This window comes from Engystomops pustulosus, chromosome 4 (genome assembly GCF_040894005.1).
Source record: "Engystomops pustulosus chromosome 4, aEngPut4.maternal, whole genome shotgun sequence".
Taxonomy (NCBI): domain Eukaryota; kingdom Metazoa; phylum Chordata; class Amphibia; order Anura; family Leptodactylidae; genus Engystomops; species Engystomops pustulosus.
This window is the reverse complement of record NC_092414.1, coordinates 142791959-142810563: the sequence shown is the minus strand read 5'-3', so window position 1 is coordinate 142810563 and position 18605 is coordinate 142791959. Positions and strand designations below refer to the sequence as shown.

Below are 18605 nucleotides of genomic sequence, written 5' to 3'. Positions count from 1 at the left end.
AAGTTATAGATAATGGGGCACAGTGCAGTGTGTACTATGTGCACTTTGCCTGTGTAGTGTGGAGGGGGCGCCAGATTCAGGATTTCTGCCACACGTTCTGTATGAATCTGGCGTCCTCTGCACTTCTCTCAACAGAGTGCACCACTTTTTTTTGGTGCACCTTTAACATGGACTTGTGACACAATTATGTCAGACTTTGCATGTAAAATGTGGCGTATGGCCCGACTGAGCACCAGAACGCCCATTTCAGTGCAGAAATATGTGTCACATGAAGAATAGTGCAGAGTGCGCCACAATTGTGTTTCGGACACTTCTTAAATGCATGTCCAGCAGTTTGCACTAGAAAGAACCTGCAAAGTCCAACAGAAAACTGGAGCACGGCCCTGTGTAAATGTGCCCCAATGTGAATAGGTGCATGGGACATGCACTCTTTATATTGGAAAATTCATATGTGCATTAGATTCTAGTACTATGTTGGGGATATAAGACCAACGTTTAGGCACTTACATGATGTTCATTGGTAGACAGTAATGTGCTCAGATTCGCTGGTCTTGAAATTGTCTCCTCGAAGTTATAACTAGGACAAAAGGAAGCAGAATGGATATGAAGAATGAAATCTATCACTCCACAGGGTCTCAATGAGCAGATGATGTTCAGCTGTTTTATACTGAGTGCTTACATATCCTCTTCTCCAGCTGTTATGGCTGTTCTATATCAGGGATTATATACTCACAAGGTTATAATGTTGTAGGAGCGGTATGCTCAGGATATTTGTTTTTGATAAATTCTTTCCAAAAACAGTCATTGTTTTTGGAAACATTGTATTATCTCACCTTTGTTTCCTCTGTGGGATTAACACTGTTGTGATACTTTTCTTTTATGAAGGGGATTTCCCTACATTTATCATTCAGATCATCTAAATTGTATCAGTTTGCAAATGGCGGGGGATCTCCACATAATTGACATCCCAGGGATATGCCATTAGAGAGGAATATAGTAAAACTGCTCTAATATCAATTAGCATATTAGATTCATGTTGTGTACATGTTAAGCATTGGATATTGTTAGTATATATATCACCTATTATGTATTGTTTACATCTTCCTTTACGTGACAAACTGTATTTATGATAATCCAGAGGAAATCCAAGACAATGAGTAAATTTCCAATCAATGCTTTTATTGCAGCCCAAATATACAAGACATTTCAACTTACTCTAAGGCTACATTCACACTACAGTATGGGGGATGTATATACGGCCGACGTATATGCGGCCGATATACGTCCCCCATACACTTCCATGGGCTCGCGGCGCCCTACGTGAGCGGTACGGTGCAGCACCCGTGCGGCACCGTACCGCTCTGTAGCCCGGGGAAAGATAGGACATGTCCTATCTTTTCCCGTATTACAGCGCCGCGGCCACACATCGCTATGGAGAGGGGCGGGGCTGAGCTGCGCTCACCTCCTCCTCCTCTCCCCGCCCTGCCATGTGCCCGCCGTGCTGTGGTCTGGCGGGCACACGGCAGTGGGAATGTAGCCTAAGTCTTTGTCAGGCACAGGGTGACACTGGGATAAGAGGAGAGAAAAGAGCATCAGAGCAGTGAGCTCTTCCTTGCTGTAGGATGTTCTCAGGATTTTACAGTGGGGTAGAATCCCCTACTTGAGCACCCCTGGAGTGAAACTTGGAATAAAACAGTATATTGAATGTATTTATGATTATAGTACAATGTTGCTGTTTCTTCACATCTCCCAGCTAAACTACAGCACTTGCACTATTACAGTTAATACAGTACAGTCATATTTGTGTGTTGTGCAAGGACTACCATCCTGTGCAATGTGTTCAGTCCGTGGGATTAGACCAACATACTGGCTGCATAGGTTCATGTGCAGCAGTCCATATATGTTAATGTAATGCACTGTATAACGGTGTATCTATTGATACTTGCTGTGCAACACAGTATGAATACATTGCTATGAGATAACTCAATACTGCATACTAAAGGGTAGATACATTCCTATTTTGTTCTCTATTATTTTCCTGCGTATGTGTCTCCCGTTTTGTTATAATTGGACACAATTGCATGTTACACAGTCATTTCCCTGACTTCCAGGTCATTAGTATGCTCCGCAGAAAAGTTAAGCTTTATTGACAGCTCATGTTTTCAGAGATGTGGCTAGATAGCTTTTGTGCACAATCTTACTAATAAATGTAATTGCAGATACTTTGCAAATTATGTGTAGTTAATGTTTCGCCTGAAATCTGAGCCATTGTAAAAGGAAATACCATCACAAGGTGAATTGCAGACCATGGATACTACAGCAATTAGGTGCTCAATGAATGCTTAATTCCACTAAGATACATTGTATACCAGCTGATCTTCTGGAAACCTTCTACTGTTCTGTATGCAGAGTAGAATAGAGATTTCTCTCAGTTCTAGCTCCTCTTGTTGCGGACTTGGGCGTCCCCTTAATAGAAAACAAAATGAAAGAGCAGCACTGGAAGTCAGACAGTCATGATATTTATTGTACGGTACCAGTACTTGATTTCTACAGAAACAATAGAAGCTGAAAATAAAGGGCATTGGAATATGTTCTAAGAACAAATATGTAGATATTAGAAACCGTTAAAGTCTCAAAAGTGTTAATCAATAACTTAATATTTTGGACACAAGGAGATTTATGAAGCTGCTTATGACAGAATTCTGGCATAAAAAAACTTTATGAAATCCCTGGCATCACAGTTATTTATAGCTTTTAGACCATTTTGTAACTACTTTTCCAACTTGTACGAAAAGGGGCAAGGGTTCTTGAAAGGGGTGTGTGTAGTGGGCCGAGGCAGGGTGGTGCCTGGCATAGAATTATGCTGCTGCTCGGAATCACACGAGATATACTAAGAAGCTGGAGCAAGATGCAGCGGTGTTGGATAAATCCCACCTTTTTGTTCCTACACTCGCAAAAATATAAAAACTCTTTATTAGAATATAAGGGTAAATGAAATAATAGGCTGGTGCCTAGGCTGGTGCAAGTGCAAACCATAGATGTTTTCTCTTACTTCGACATGCAATATGGATGGACACATATAGATTGTTTTCTGCCCAAAAGCACATTGTCATTTATTAGATGTATCAATTTATTTGGCTGGCCACCAGTGGTCCCATCCCTTGAGATAGTAGCTGATTTGAAGATTTGTGCTTGGATTTTTTTTTTGTATTGACCATCTGCACAAAATCAATTTTTATTGTTTGTATTAAGCTCATTTCTTATCACCAATTACCGCTCTCTGACCTTTTAAGTTAATATTTATTGAATAAGATTATTTGGAAGTAGGAGAAAAGAAAATTTCATGTTATAACACTGTGTGGGCTGATAAATTATTAATATGCTGGGCTGGGCTGTCTACTCTACCTGGATATGACCATGCATTGTGGTACATACAAAGGTAATAATATGAAATTGAAAGGACTTGATGTGACCAGAGGTTGAAGTCTTTCTCCTTGGAATCTCCAACATCTATTTATTTTTCCTGATAGCCCTGGTCTACAATAGACATTTTAATTCCAGTGATGAATATGACCCTTGGCTCTAGTCACATGTCCCAAGAAGGAGAGGATGCTTAAGTTATTAGCTCATCCTAACAGGCCCGATGGGAAAGGGTTGTCTAAGGCAGACCTCACCCACACACTTGTTGGAGAGGCCTGAAAGAGTAATGTATAATGTATATTACTAATAACAGTAATTGAGCATTCTCTTACATTATTGGGAATTCCTGAGGTTACATTAAGTAGTTTCTCAGTGAAGTTGCTCATTATATAGTATTTATAGATGATGAGATTTAAAGGGTTTGCACAATTAACATTCGTAGGACATTTTTATGTGTGGGCACCTTTAGCTCCTTGTTGAATTTAACAAATAGAAGCAGAAGCACAATAATTATTCTACCAGTGTGAATATAAAGTACTGCGAGCGATAAAAATGTACATTCTGTATGGTACAAATTATTCTATATGGTATTCTATATGGTATAAATTATGTATATATGTGCAGAATCATAAGGCTGGCATCAAAATATGCTGATAGAATATTTGATGTAACTCTATTATAAAGAGCTCTGGAAGATATAATGTGGCCCCTGATCTCAACATCATCAAGGACTTACTGGCCACCATCTACATCAGATCTCATCTAAAGTACCTAGAACTCCCTAATACATTAGTTCAGCTATATACAGTATATATATATATATATATATATATATATATATATATATATATATATTTATGTGTTGTGTTAGTAGACCGAGCAGCTTGTCACTAATGTAAGCACACAATGGAGAAAGAAGCATTGTAAAAACAGTGCTGCTCCTATGTAGTTTGGAAGAAGGGAGCATATATCCCTATATGCTTGGAGTCCTGGCCCCAGCAGTGTGGTTTCTATGTGAAACGGGACACTATACAATACAGAATTCACTGACTTACCACAGCCATGGTTTTGTCCTTATTCTGCTATATATTTTTTTATCCTCCAACCTTTACTCCTTGTACAATACACAGATGGCTTGTCTGAGGTTGGGGCAATGGCAAAATACATGAGAACACAGCAGATAATTTAAATCCTAGTCTACCCCTTCTGGTTGCTTCTCGGGTGACTGGTGTGCAGGTTACTATAGCAGCAGTCAGAGGGGGAGAGTGCAAAGACACAATCTTTTTAAGTGATATATTCATTTGATGGAAGTAAAATGCTGTTTCATTCACTACATATAATGCAGCCATTCCTGTCCAATGCTCTCATACATATTTGCCAGACTGGCTGCAGGAGAGAAGAGAGCGAAAACAGTATCCATGATAAAGATTTACCAAGGTATGAGGCATTCATCTTATTTTGACTGACAAGGTCTGTTTTATTTTTATATTTATGGCGGATTTATTTCCATTTAATTTAATATCTATCAGGCTTCAAAATTTGCTACTGTAGGTCACATGGGCAGCCACCTAGACCAACATTAATATTGTAAATAATATTTGCATTAAATGGGTAAAGGTAATCATGTAGAAAATTATATAATGGTAAAGTGGCTGTCCACTTCCAGCAATTAATTGATATGTTTTGTATGGGGAAAGGTTTTACAATTTCCCCATATACTTTTTGTGTCAGTCCCTCCCGGTTTTCTAGATCTGTGCTTGCTGTTCTTTTATAGAAAGCTACTATGTTTACTTCCAGTGGATAGAAATTTGTCCGTGGTCATATGATGTCACACAGGTGCACTGCTTGTTAAATTACACAGCTTTAATTACTCTCTGTGATACTAACGAGTCCTATGTGACATCACATGACCAGGGTCAGACTTCTATCCACTGGATCATAGAGGCTTTCTGTAAATTGACAGCAAGCAGAGAACTAGAAAACAGTTAGGAATAGATACAGAAAGTATATAGGAAAATTGTATAACTTTTCATTACACAAAATATCAATTATTTGCTGAAAGTTGGCAATACTACCATGCTCCAGTGGCTTCCCAGTCACATATTGGCTGTAGCAGTCACATGAACACCATCATCTGAATCAAACATGAACACTGGTTTATTTTTCTGATTTGCGCCATTACCTTCCTTTATTACATAATTGTAATATGTTGGACAGCCACTTTAACTATGATAACATTCTCCCTTCAAATGCTTAGGAGCCATATTGGAAATAGCAGGGTATAGCGGGTTTTATGAAATATATCTTGTAACATTGTATACTTAAAAAAATGATTGGCAAAAAAAATCTATTTAATAACTTTACCTTTAAGGCTTGCTTTACAAAATACACACTTTTTATGGTGACACAACCTGTTACACTGTGACTCTGATTATCTGAGGAGGTTCAGAAAATGCTCTTTAGTGCAACAGGGGGCTGTGAAATGAGCGATCGTCTGTCTGATAGCCGTCATGCTGAATTTCAGAAACCATAGGGTGGATTCGGAAAATACTGCCTTGGGCATCAACAGAGCATGTTACACTACTGGGTGTTTACAGGAATGACCCAGATGACATATATGACTTAACATAAGTATCATTTAGTGCAATAAAACAGGCAGTCCCTGGATTACATACAAGATTGCTTCTGTAGGTTTGTTCTTAAGTTGAATATGTATGTAAGTCAGAACTGTTTTATTTTATAAGTGTAACTCCAGACAGAGATTTTTTTTGTCCTTGAGACAATTGGATTTTTCATATTTTAGGTTGTCATGGGAACAAGTTTAACAATAAAGCTTAATTGCCAGCACCTTTCAAAATCTTATGTTGACCATTGCAGCCTGGGAATATATATCAGAAAATTACCAGCATCCACAGAGCTTGACTAGAGGTCACTGTGAGCAGAGAAGTCCATTTGTAACTAGGGGCTGTCTGTAAGTCAGGTGTACATAAGTCATGGACCAGGTCCTCAGCATAGAGGTCATAAGAAAGGACACATGGCATCCTCCTGCAGTCCCAGGCTACACAGGACATTGAGGACTATTTGGTTGCCTGGGACTGCAGGAGGAGTGAGAAGATGTGGACAGAGCTGGATTATAATTTGATCTCCTGCCACGGGCCCTGGATTCTCCTTGTAAAGGGGACGCTGGAGGGAGGCTACATTAATAATCTGAATGTCTCCTCTTTCTACTGTATTGATGTCCTCAGGACACCAATACGATGAAAACTTTGACAAAGCAGTAAGCAATAAGTTATTGCTTAAATTGCCGTGTTGGTACTTTGAAATAAATAAGTGGGTTTTTGTTGTCATTTGGGCTCTCGCTCTCTAAAAGGTTAGCCATCACTGCTATATACCGTCATTTACTTATAAACATAAACATATCAAACTTTAGTAGCACCACACTTCCAATGTAGTAGCTACCTGCCATGTCTCCTTGCCATGTCTCCTTCTAACTAGGGGCTGTCTGTAAGTTGGGTATACATAAGTCAGGGACTCCCTATATACCGTCATTTACTTATAAGCATAAACATATAAAACTTTAGCAGCACCACACTTCCAATGTAGTAGCTACCTGCCATGTCTCCTTGGACTTAAGGCAGCTGCCGTGATTTTTATTCATGGGGTATTGTCCGAAGTCCGTAGAGGCCGTGCATCTGGATACAGCCTTGGTAGGGTGGTGCTGTTTTATTTTGTTATTCATTACCTCATTAGTACATAACAGTATATTAGTTGCAAAGTAACAAAATTGTGTTGTTGATCTTTAACATTGACATCTTTTGAATTTGCTTAAATGTTTTCTAATATTTCTATTTGACAGGTATATGACTGTTCACAAGCTAATTTTCTAAAATTGTACCAACCAAGATATTTGTTTCTTTAATTTAATTGTATTCCTTTCTAAAACCTAATTTGGAAAGGTCAACTTTCAATCCTTGATGGATAAAAAGCTCCTGCTTTTCATGCTTTGGTTTTAATGTTTGTTGGAATTATTTCTGTTACTTCTGAATAGACATGACAGAGCTAATATTAGCTATCGTTGGTTATTAATAGAAAGATAATTATGCACACCTCCCACCAGATAGGGGACCTAGGATTCCCATTCTTGTGGCCATCCAAAACAGATATACAGGAAGTATTTTGAGGAAATTTTCAAAATGTACAAACAGATGTACCCCAAGGGAATATAATGAGCATTCCATTAATGAGAAGTGATGGCATATAACTAGAATGACTTCATGATCCACCGATCTCCTTAAAAAGAAGTGGAAACTTTTTCCTTGTACTTCCACTTTATATTGTCTTTTCTAAATAAATCTGTTAATTTGTAAGTGTCGCCTACCAATGAAGAAGTGATAGTACTGTATATTCTAGATATATGATAGGTTACCACTCGTTTTCATGGAAATATTACTTTGTGAAATGTGTCCTTTATCATTATAATTCTGCTAGAGATTTCCTTGGCCCATCTATCTCTATATTATATTTATGGTAGGTTTGTCCCTGCCATATTATTTAGATTTTAGGTTACAGTAAAGTGTCTTCTTTGGTTTCAATCTTATCTGTACATTGAGTACAGTCATATTACCGTATATACTTGAGTATAAGCCGAGTTTTTGAGCACAAAATTTCTGCTGAAAAACCCTAACTTGGCTTATACTCGAGTCTATAAAAAAATTCAAGTAGTAAAGGACTGCACGTCACTCCACTGGGTGTGCAAGAGGGTGCTTAAGTAGTATACCAGTCCATTAAAGGGAACCTACCACCCCGATTCTACCTATAAAGGTAGAAGCGGTGGTAGGTGGATGGATGAGACATGAGGATAGCCCTTTTTTGGGCTAATCCTCACGTCCCGGGTGTCTTTTAGAAAACTTTATTGCATGTATATGCAAATTTTTTTATGCGGCTACTGGGGCGTGGAGTAGCCGGACATGAGGCTACTAGTCGCGGCTACTCCACGCCCCAGAAGCCGCGTTACTCCGCCTACCAGGTAATCTTCGGCGCGCAGCTCCTGGTTGCAGCGCGCCCTCGTCCGAGTCCCCTGGCTACTGCGCATGCGCAGTAGTTCCGGAGCCGCGGCCGCGCAGCCGAAGGCATGCGCAGAATGCAGGGGACCCGGACGAGGGCGAGCAGCTACCAGGAGCTATCCTCACAAGGGCTATCCTCACGTCCCATCCATCCACCTACCACCCCTTCTACCTTTATAGGTAGAACCGGGTGGTAGGTGCCCTTTAAGTATAATAATAATAAAAACACAGTTGGCACTCCATTTGATGATGCATTTTGTGTGCCGGCCGAGTGCGAAGACCCGATGAGGAGCTGAAGAGGAGCGGAAGAACCCGAAGAGGACCGAAGGACCCGCGGCAGTATCGGAAGCCTATGGAGGAAGTCATAAAGGTAAGTAAAGTGTTAATTTTTTTTTTTTTTTACGACAGGGGCAGGCAGGCTATATATTACAGGGAGCTGGCAGGCTGTATACTACAGGGGTTGGCTATATACTAGGGGCTAGCAGGCTATATACTATAGGGAGCTGGCAGGCTATATACTACAGGGGCTGGCAGGTTATATACCGTATATACTCATGTATAAGCCGCATTTTTCAGCACAAATAAATGTGCTGAAAAACCTCACCTCGGCTTATACATGAGTCAATTAAAAAAAACTGTAATACTCAACGTCCGGTCCTCGGATCCTCGGCGCGGCTCCCGCAGCTCCTATTCTTTCTTCTCTATGGTATATTAGCCAGGAGACTCACATCCATGCGTTCTGCTGGCCAGCGCACACGTCATCAGCGGCGACACCGCCGCATCATAGTGGGCGCTACTCTGCCAGCTGTTATAGCAAAGAGAAGAAAGAAGAGGAGCCACCAGGAGCCGCGCTGAGGATTGGGAGCCGTGCCGAGGATCCAGGCGCTGGAGGGTGAGTATTACGTTGATTTTTTTTTAATGTGCTTGTCATACAGGGATGGTGCTGGTTGTATACTACAGGGAGCCATCTGATTGTATATTACATGGGGCTGACTGTATACTACAGGGGGCGGGCTGGCTGTATACTACTGGTGGCGGGCTGGCTGTATACTACATGGGGCTGGCTGTATACTACATGGGGCTGGCTGTATACTAATGGGGGCTGGCTGTATACTACATAGGACTGGCTGTATACTACTGGGGGCTGGCTGTATACTACATGGGGCTGGCAGGCTGTATACTATATTTGGTTGGCTGACTGTAATCTACATGGGGCTGGCTGTATACTACATGGGGGCTGGCTGGCTGTATACTACACCCTCGGCTTATACTGGAGTCAATAGGTTTTCCCAGTTTTTGGTCGTAAAATTAGGGGTCTTTGGCTTAAACTCGGGTCAGCTTATACTCAAGTATATATAGTACTACAGGGGCTGGCAGGCTATATACTACAGGGGCTGGCAGGATATCTACTGCAGAGGCCTGGCAGGCTATATACTACAGGAGACTGGCTGCCTATATACTGGGAGGCTGTGACCACCCTCGGCTTATACTCAAGTCAATTGGTTTTCACTCTTTTTTGTGTTAAAACTGGGTACCTTGGCTTATACTCGGGTCGTCTTATACTTTTTCAAAAAGTCCCCAAAAAGTCTCAAAAAGCATATTTTTTAGATCTGATGCATTATCAACCCAATGAATTACATCATTCTGGAGCAGATCCACCCATTACCGTCGGCCCCTGTATACAAGTCACTTTGACACGGCTACTGTAGCAGGTACAATGCTGTGTCACTGCCAGCCTAAATGCCTTAACCTCTCCATTGGGAGTGCTGGAGAGTGTAGGTATGAACTCTTTATTATTTTTATACCCCCCAGAGGCATATATCAAAAAGTTGGATCCCTCCACATGACAGGCCACTTAAACCTTAAGCTCTTGTAAAGTATCCCCCCGCCAGTTTTTTTTTCAATTGAGTACACAGCTTAGTGAGAGGTTAGCTGTAAAATATGGCATGCCAGTTTTCCATAGAAAAAAAGTATATTGATGGGGCACCCTAAGGCACTTCTCACATGCACATTAATTGCATTGACATTGCAGAAGCAATGAACACAATACCGAGCACCTACAGGCCTTTAGTAGATCTCTGGATGTCAGCACCTCGGCTTTAGTGATATGTCCAATCTTCTCTAAGTGTAAATGATAAAAGTTCTAAATAACAATTAGTGCCAGGTTCTTATAATTGCTAATCTGAAGTAGGTAAGTAGAGGGGGAATATCGTATTGATTGAAAACCACCTGTATGTATGTAGACGTGACAGAGGTAGACCTCTATAAGATTCAGCAAGTTATGTCTGATTACACCTCCTCCCAACACCTTACAATATTGTTGTACCTAGGAGCAGGCCATCTCATCTTCTGTAAATCGTATAGAGAACTATTTAGACAATCCTTGTTGCAGCCTGACTATAAAGCTGACAGCCATGTGTACTCAGATCACAGAGTGTGTATGATGGTACTCCATCTCTTTCCTTGTGTGACACTCAAGTGGTTGGGTTTCCCTGCTCTCATCCTCTGAGTGCCTCTCACACCAGACACTGGTTGGCTCAAGAGGCATATAATCCCCAAGAGGCCTCTGGGAAATCGCTGCCTAATTGCTGCTCTTCGCCCCTACTGATGAGGTAGTTAACCAGTTCTGTACTGGGTGAAGGTTTTATGTGCTGTAAATTTGTCATTTTAAGATATTTACAAATATTAAGGTAAACTGTAACAGATATCACTCATACTGTGGTAACAGGATGCAAAAAGGCCAGAGGAAAATTTTTAGAGAATTTCACCTTTGGCAATCCTTTCTCTGTAAATTAGTAACTCACACATTGAGCAGGGCCACAGCCAATTTAAATCCCTTAGATGTATCCTGCAAATCTGGCAGCAGAATGCAGGCTGTTGTTTAATGTAGCTTCTTTAGGTACTTGCTGATGGGTCCCAGTTCTGGTTTATGTTGCACCATTACATTCCCATATCTGGAAATTGTGATTGCTTAACCCTTACTTGCATTCTATTTGAGGAGAATGGCTATGTCCCTCTTCCTTATTTTTTGTTCACATTATTTTTGTTTACTAAAGGCTAAAACTATATAAAGGCACATATGCCTGTTTTTCTCACTATCTGACATGAAATCAGAATAAACCTTACCTGTTTTAGGTCAATTAGAGTTATTAAAATTATTCATACTCGCAGAAAGAGAGGGCGGGTGTTCCAATCCCGGGTCCATCTAGGGCAGTGATGCAAACCTATGGCACAGGTGCCAGAGGTGGGACTCGGAGCCCTTTCTGTGGGCACCCAGGCTGCTGCCCCAGGGAAAAGTTCACCAGAAAGGACCAGGAGTCTTCCTGCAGTCCCAGACAACTTTCTCTTTTAAGGTGACACTTCCTTGACTGATTGGAACTGCAGGAAGAGTGAGAAGGTGTGAACAAGGTCGGCTTATCTTTGGAGGTCCCCTTGCTGGCCCCACGATTCTTCCTGTATAGAGAGACCCTGAAGAGTAACTACAATAATGTCTGAATTTGCCCTCCTGCTTTCAGTTGTATCAGTGTCCTCAGGTGGCCAAACGATTGAATGTTGCGGATGAACAGGGAGCAATAAGTTACTGTATATATTGTCATGTTGGTACTTGATGGTAAATAAGTGGGTAAATAAGATGGTAAATAAGTTGTAGTTTAGGTACCAGGTCTCTGAAAGGTTTGCCATCCCTGATCTAGGGTTTTGGACCATATGTCCTGTTTCACCTGCAGCAGGTACATTAAAAGGTGCAGACTGTGGGTCTCGCTCCCTCTGTCTCATAGAGCTGAATACTGAGCATTGCACGAGAGCTGAGCCCTCAAATATACTTGATTTAGGCAGGTTTGACTTGTGTTTAGTGGGACAAGCAGGTTTTGTTCTTGGTTGTTCCAGAGAAAGGCGGTGGTTTTGTTAGCATTTTTTTTAAATAAAGCACAGGCCAGTCCTGTCTTTGTAATTTAGGTGGCGCACACCGTATTCTGGGGAAAGATAGGACATCTCCTATCTTTCTCCCGGGTACGGAACGGTATGGTGCCTTACGTATCGTCTAGGGGGGGGCGTATATGCCGTATATACGTCCCCCATACGGCTATGTGAATGTAGCCTTAGTCTGTGTCCATGTCTGTTAAAACCCATTTACCGTATATACTCGAGTATAAGCCGACCCGAGTATAAGCCGAGGCCCCTAATTTTAACACAAAATACAGGGAAAGCCTATTGACTCGAGTATAAGCCGAGGGTGGGAAATGCATTGGTCACAGCCTCCCCAGTATATAGTCAGCCAGCCCCTGCCCCAGTGTATATAGCCAGCCAGCCCCTGCCCCAGTGTATATAGCCAGCCCCTGCCCCAGTGTATATAGCCTGCCAGACCCTGCCCCAGTGTATATAGCCTGCCAGACCCTGCCCCAGTGTATATAGCCCGCCAGACCGTGCCCCAGTGTATATAGCCTGCTGCAGCTGGCGGACAGATCGCACAGAAGATATGCAGGGGTATTTATTTTTTTGACTCGAGTATAAGCCGAGTTTGGGTTTTTCAGCACATTTTTTGTGCTGAAAAACTAGGCTTATACTCGAGTATATAAGGTACCTGCTTCCACCAAAGCCAATCCTCCCCACTATGCATGTTATTGATGTTTATTAAAGGTTGATTACATAGTCTACTCTACATTTTTGGTTTTGCTTAGTTTCTGATGTTTTTTTCCCAAGAGAATTACATGGGTCTATTGTTTTGCTGCTTTCATCTAACTTTTGCCGAAAACTTTCCTTGCCATGGAGAGATTATTTAAAACTGCACTTGATCTCATTATGGCTAAGTTGTGCAGACTTTACCTTTCTAAAAACATCATTGTTGTTTAGTAACTTAGCCCTGGGCTGGAGGTGATGTGTTACAGAAGGGAATATGTTCTGATAGTAAGAGGAGAGCACAGATTGCATTTTGTGAGCGCTCACCCCTGCAGTATACATGTAAGTTAGAGGTGCCGCACTGGATTAGAGAAAGCGGTGATATATCCATTCGTAATTCCTGCTCAGAGAGTAAAATGCCTTGTCAGCTAATTAGTGATAACACAGCAGCCTACTGTTTTCCAGCACAGTGAAAAGTGACAGCCCATTGAAAGTGAAGGAGAAGAGCTAGAGAGATAAGTATTTCAGCTCACCATAGATATATTCGTTGCTAAGAATAGAACGTTAGATATACCGACTTTTGTATTTTTTATTTATACGAAACAGCAAATTATATGCAATTTTGATGCCAGCTTCCCTCTAAAGCGCTGCACATGACGGTAGCTGGTCTCATTCCGCACCAAGATGTCCTAAGATTCAATCCTCATTTGCATAATGGGAAAATCACCTACTGCATCATCAGACAACAGCTTACATGGCAGCAGAACAATATTTAGAATAAATGGTGTGACATGCAATCAAGCCTGGGATTTACTTTCCTGTACTTTAGGATTCTCAACAATTTGCTGATTCTTTCAGTTGTGATATAATCCTTTTATAATCCCATGTATAAATGTGACCATTACCTTGTATTTACCTTCCAGGATTCCATAACACCTTGTGATAATCTGGTCCTAGATATTGCATTTTTGTATTTAGTTTGTTTCGATTTCATCATGGTCCATTGGCAAGACCGTGTTGCTTGAGCCTTGTGTTTTATAGGAGTATTCAGTAATTATGACTAATATAACAATCCTGAAGGCTACCTTTTCTACTTTTCATGTATAAATTAAAGAATTTTGTGAAGGAAAACTTTCTTGCTAGAATGCTAAGAGTGCTCATACCTGTTCAGTTGAATGCTCATTTGGCTGGCAGCTGTATTTCCTAACACTGCCCCTATAACCCTGGGGAGCCAAACACTGGGGCAGGGTCCTCCCAATCACTAAGGGACAGTAATTTTAAGTTAGGATTTCCCAGACCCTGACCTGGGGTATTCCTGTGGTACAGCAACATCAAAATCTCTTATGTAAAAGTAAGGATGATGACCTCCATCTATGACCAGATGTTTGGTGTGGAAACTGTCAAGGCAGCCAACAACTCTTGTTAATATAACAAATAAAGCAACTTCATAGAATTACACATTAAGTGTGAGATTCTACTGGAGGACCTAATCTTCTTCATACAGCTGGTAGAGTAAGCAAGTAAATACTGTACACAATCAATAAACATGCATGGGAGATGGTACAGTGGAGGAAAGCAATAATTTTGCATGCATATAGACCTGTATATATTGGCAGACCTTATTTACTCACTGTAAACAACCTATATTTTCTGCTATTTGCTTTATCCTAATGTGCTGGACACCAGACAGATAGTTAGCAACACTGAAGATATTAATTGATGTTTGCATTGTTTAGATAGATTGTGACATATGTTGGTTGTATCAAGGTCAGTAATTTTAGAGCTCATTACCATGAAGAGACAAGTCTACTTGCTCATTTGTTCTTATCATCACCTATTTCAAAAATGTTATTTGTAATATGATACAACATTATGTGTGAATATGTAACCATGTATTTCCTATACAGCACTTTCATATACTAAGAGGAATATTCATGCAGTTTTAGTGGTGGTTTATGAATAATTTGTCCCTACACAATGTTCTGTTTCTCTACAGGTCAGCAAGGCCCGGAGATTGCCTGCAGTGGTGACCTGAACACAATATAATATGTCACCACTGTATATGCCTTGCCTTATATTTGCTTTATATGCTGATGGACATACCTTTTAAGATGATGTGACAATATAATATATTTCTATTATAGAATGTATAATCATATGTTATCAGATTTAATATGTAGTCTACTACTCAATGTATTCTGTAAAACCAAAATATAGACTCCTGGCTGTTATTCTTGTCCAAGTATACTGGTAGTGAGTTACTACTTATAGACAATTCTGATCAGATTCTTGGAAATATCTAACATTCACTTGACTCAAAGCCATTATGGTTAATAACTGCATTTGACTTCAAATGAGGATGTGTATAATTATATAAGATTAACATTTTTCTATGGAATTATGGAGCCATGCATCCTGGAAAGCCTGACTTGTTCTGTAGACTAACACAAGGCTGAGATTCATTGTGCAGTAAAATTAACTCCATGTGTTCAGCATAATAATGAGGAACTTTCAAAGACCTACAAATATTAAATGTAAAATGGAGCAAGATAACAACTACATGCCTGTCATCTCTGCCCTTTCCCCTACTACATTTTTCCTAATTTGAAGCTTAACATGCAGGCCTTTGAAAGCTTTATCATGTATAAAGGCTTGTTCACCTCTTAGATGTTTTAATTACATTGGAGCGTACCTTCACCCACATGACTGGACAATTCCCAGGCACTGGTCAGACAATCTTCCCAAAAAAATGTGTTTCTTTGGCTTATTTCCTTTGCTGTACAGGACTGCTTTCGAGTCTCATGAAGACATCACATTGCCATATGATTTGCTTTGTGTATGGTAGTGCCAAAATAGAAATAAAGCCCCTTAAAGAGGAACTGTCAATTTTCCCAACTTGGTGATTTTATTAATACATACAGTAAGTATGTATCATTTTTTCATAAGTGTGTATTGTTACATTCCTTGTAGTAATGCATGACTACATCCCCATTCCATGAGTACATCCCTATATCGGTGTTACAAGTTGTGCATGTTTTAGCACTGATTGGATAGTGTAGGAGGTCCAAAATGAATCCAGCATTTATTAAGCCCTTTCTGAACCTTAACTTGAACTACCCGCATCATATGACATAGAGTTACATCAGAACTAACCTAGCAACCGATTCTGTACAGAATGGCCAATCAGATAGCGATCATGTGCAGAGGAGGGCTACAAGCTCCGTTCTCCTCAGTTGTTAAGTGTAGAGAATGGAGCCTGTGTCCTTCTGCTGTCCCCTCAGATAAGGAACCTGCTATTTTTAACCCCTGATCACAGCTGCACCACTGTGATCAGTCCCCATAACTCCCATACTATAAGGGAGCTCACAGTCCCTTTTTTTTTTATCAAAAAAACGAAAAAAAGAAATGTCAGTGTTAGTGTGAGAATCAATCAGTGTCCGTCCGTGTCAGTCAGCATCCGTCAGAGTCGTTCAACGTTTGTCAGAGTCAGTCAGTGTCCGTCAGCTTCAGTCAGTGTTCGTCATTGTCAGTCAGCGTCTGTCAGCATCAGTCAGAGTCAGTCAGCATCCGTCAATCAGCAGTCAGTATTAGTTTTAAAAAACAGTCAGCGTACGTCACTGTCAGTTAGCATACGTCACTGTCAGTTATTGTTAGCATACGTCACTGTCTGTCTCACTGATCAGTCCTGATAACTCCCAATCTAAAAGGGAGCTTTTAGTTTCTTTGTTTAAAAAAAAATAAAAAGTCAGTGTTAGTGTTAGAATCAATTAGTGTCAGTCAGCGCCTGTCAGTCAGTATCTGTGAGAGTCACAGAAAAGAATCTTTTCTTTATGTCAAAAAAACTAAAAAGAAAAAAAAGCCAGTGTCAGTGTTAGAATCAATCAGTATCAATCATCTGTCAGTGTCAGCGCCAGTCACTGTCAGTCAGTGTCAGCGCCAATCAAACAGCATTATTCACTGTCAGACTGACAGTTTTGAACAGTGACAGTTCGCCAGAGTCCACCAGCAGCAGTCAGTGTCACTTCAGCTGTCAGTTTGTACGGTTGTTACAGTTGTAAATAAAGTACACTACACATTCTTACAGTTTACATTAGACAAAATAATACAAAGAACATACAGTGCTGAAGGGGCGTATACTATGTTAGCCTCAGACACAGAAGCAGCGAGTGAGTGAGGCTCATAATTTGTTCTGTCCTCCTCTTCTTCCTCATCTGTTTCCTTTTATGTCAGGCAATATAGATGGTATTTAACAACTTGAGTATAAATTAAAAAAATTTGGGGCATTGGTCCTGAATAAAAAAAAAAAAACATTAATAAGGGACTATTGGTGTACAGATATGTTACATCATACCCCCTTGTATAAATCAACAATGCACAAAGCTCACTTTGAGGCCATCCAAAAATGTCTCCATTTTGCTGACCATTCCCAATGCCCCCCCAAAATGACCCCAATTAATAGACTGTATAAAATGTGGCCCCTGATTACATTTTTAGGCCAAAAATTATCTTCCTTAAACACCCAAAAAAGAGAGATTGCGAAGGACAAGTCCCTGGTGTATTTCAAGGGGAGAGTAAAGTTTAGGCAATTTTTGCCAAACAAATGTGCTGGATATGGAATAAAAGTGTACAAAATGTGTGAGTCTGAAACAGGGTACAGGGTACAGCCACACATTTCTTATTTATGAGGGAAGGTACAGTCAAATTCAGCCCCCTATTTGACATCCATCCCTCACAATAATTGGGAAGATTATGTGGGACCCCCTGCATTCAGTGTTTGACCAGGCGTACCATGTGTACCGTGATAATTGGTACACAATATAGCCCTTGTTTCAGTGCCTGCCTGAGAAAAAAAACACTGGCATCTGGGGCGGATCAGAGGCACCTTCCCAAGACCCTGATAGGCCAAACCCTGCAGGTTAAGGAGAGCAGGGCACTACACAGTGATGGGGTCTGTTAATGATCTTTATCTAGGGCTCAAACAACCCTTCTACAATTGTAAGGTGATTTCTTTGTTCCCAGCACTGAGATAACCGGCACAGAGTAGACACAGACACTTGGTCATAAGCTGTATTCAAACCACTGCGTTTATTTCAAAGCAGGCAGTCGTGTATATCAGAACAGAAAAAAAAACCTTGCAGAGGGGGTGAAAAGGTGATAAAATACTGAAATGCTGTAAGTTAGCTTGAATATACTAAAACCTCCCCTTTAAGACATTTTCCCAAAATGTTGATGCTTCTCTTAGAGGCCTTGTTCTCATATAAACAGAATGTTTATATTATCCCAGCTACAAAATGTACTGATAATGACTCCAAAGGCTCCTTGGTAACCAAAATAGAATAAAGAGAAGAAAACAGGCTGAAGGACAACAAGAGTCAAGGAGAAGCAGGGAGACAAGCAAACAGATTACACAAAATGATGTTTGAATCATGACATGGCGAAACAGTGGACAATATGACCCCCAGCTAAGACAAGATGGCGGCTGGGTGAACAAAATGGCATCTGGAAAGA

General features: G+C 40.6%; 1 protein-coding gene and 1 long non-coding RNA gene across 4 annotated transcripts in view; one reads left to right on the top strand and one right to left on the bottom strand.

Moving 5' to 3' along the window:
- LOC140125659 (uncharacterized) overlaps positions 1-579 on the bottom strand; it is a 42819-nt gene extending 42240 nt beyond the window's left edge. For both annotated transcript variants that reach the window (XR_011854677.1, XR_011854678.1), the window contains exon 1: positions 508-579. This is a non-coding gene — a long non-coding RNA (uncharacterized lncRNA). The remainder of the gene's footprint in view (positions 1-507) is intronic.
- The window catches only part of LINGO1 (leucine rich repeat and Ig domain containing 1), a 231142-nt gene that overhangs the window by 101172 nt on the left and 111365 nt on the right, over positions 1-18605 (top strand). The gene's annotated exons all lie outside the window — the stretch shown is intronic.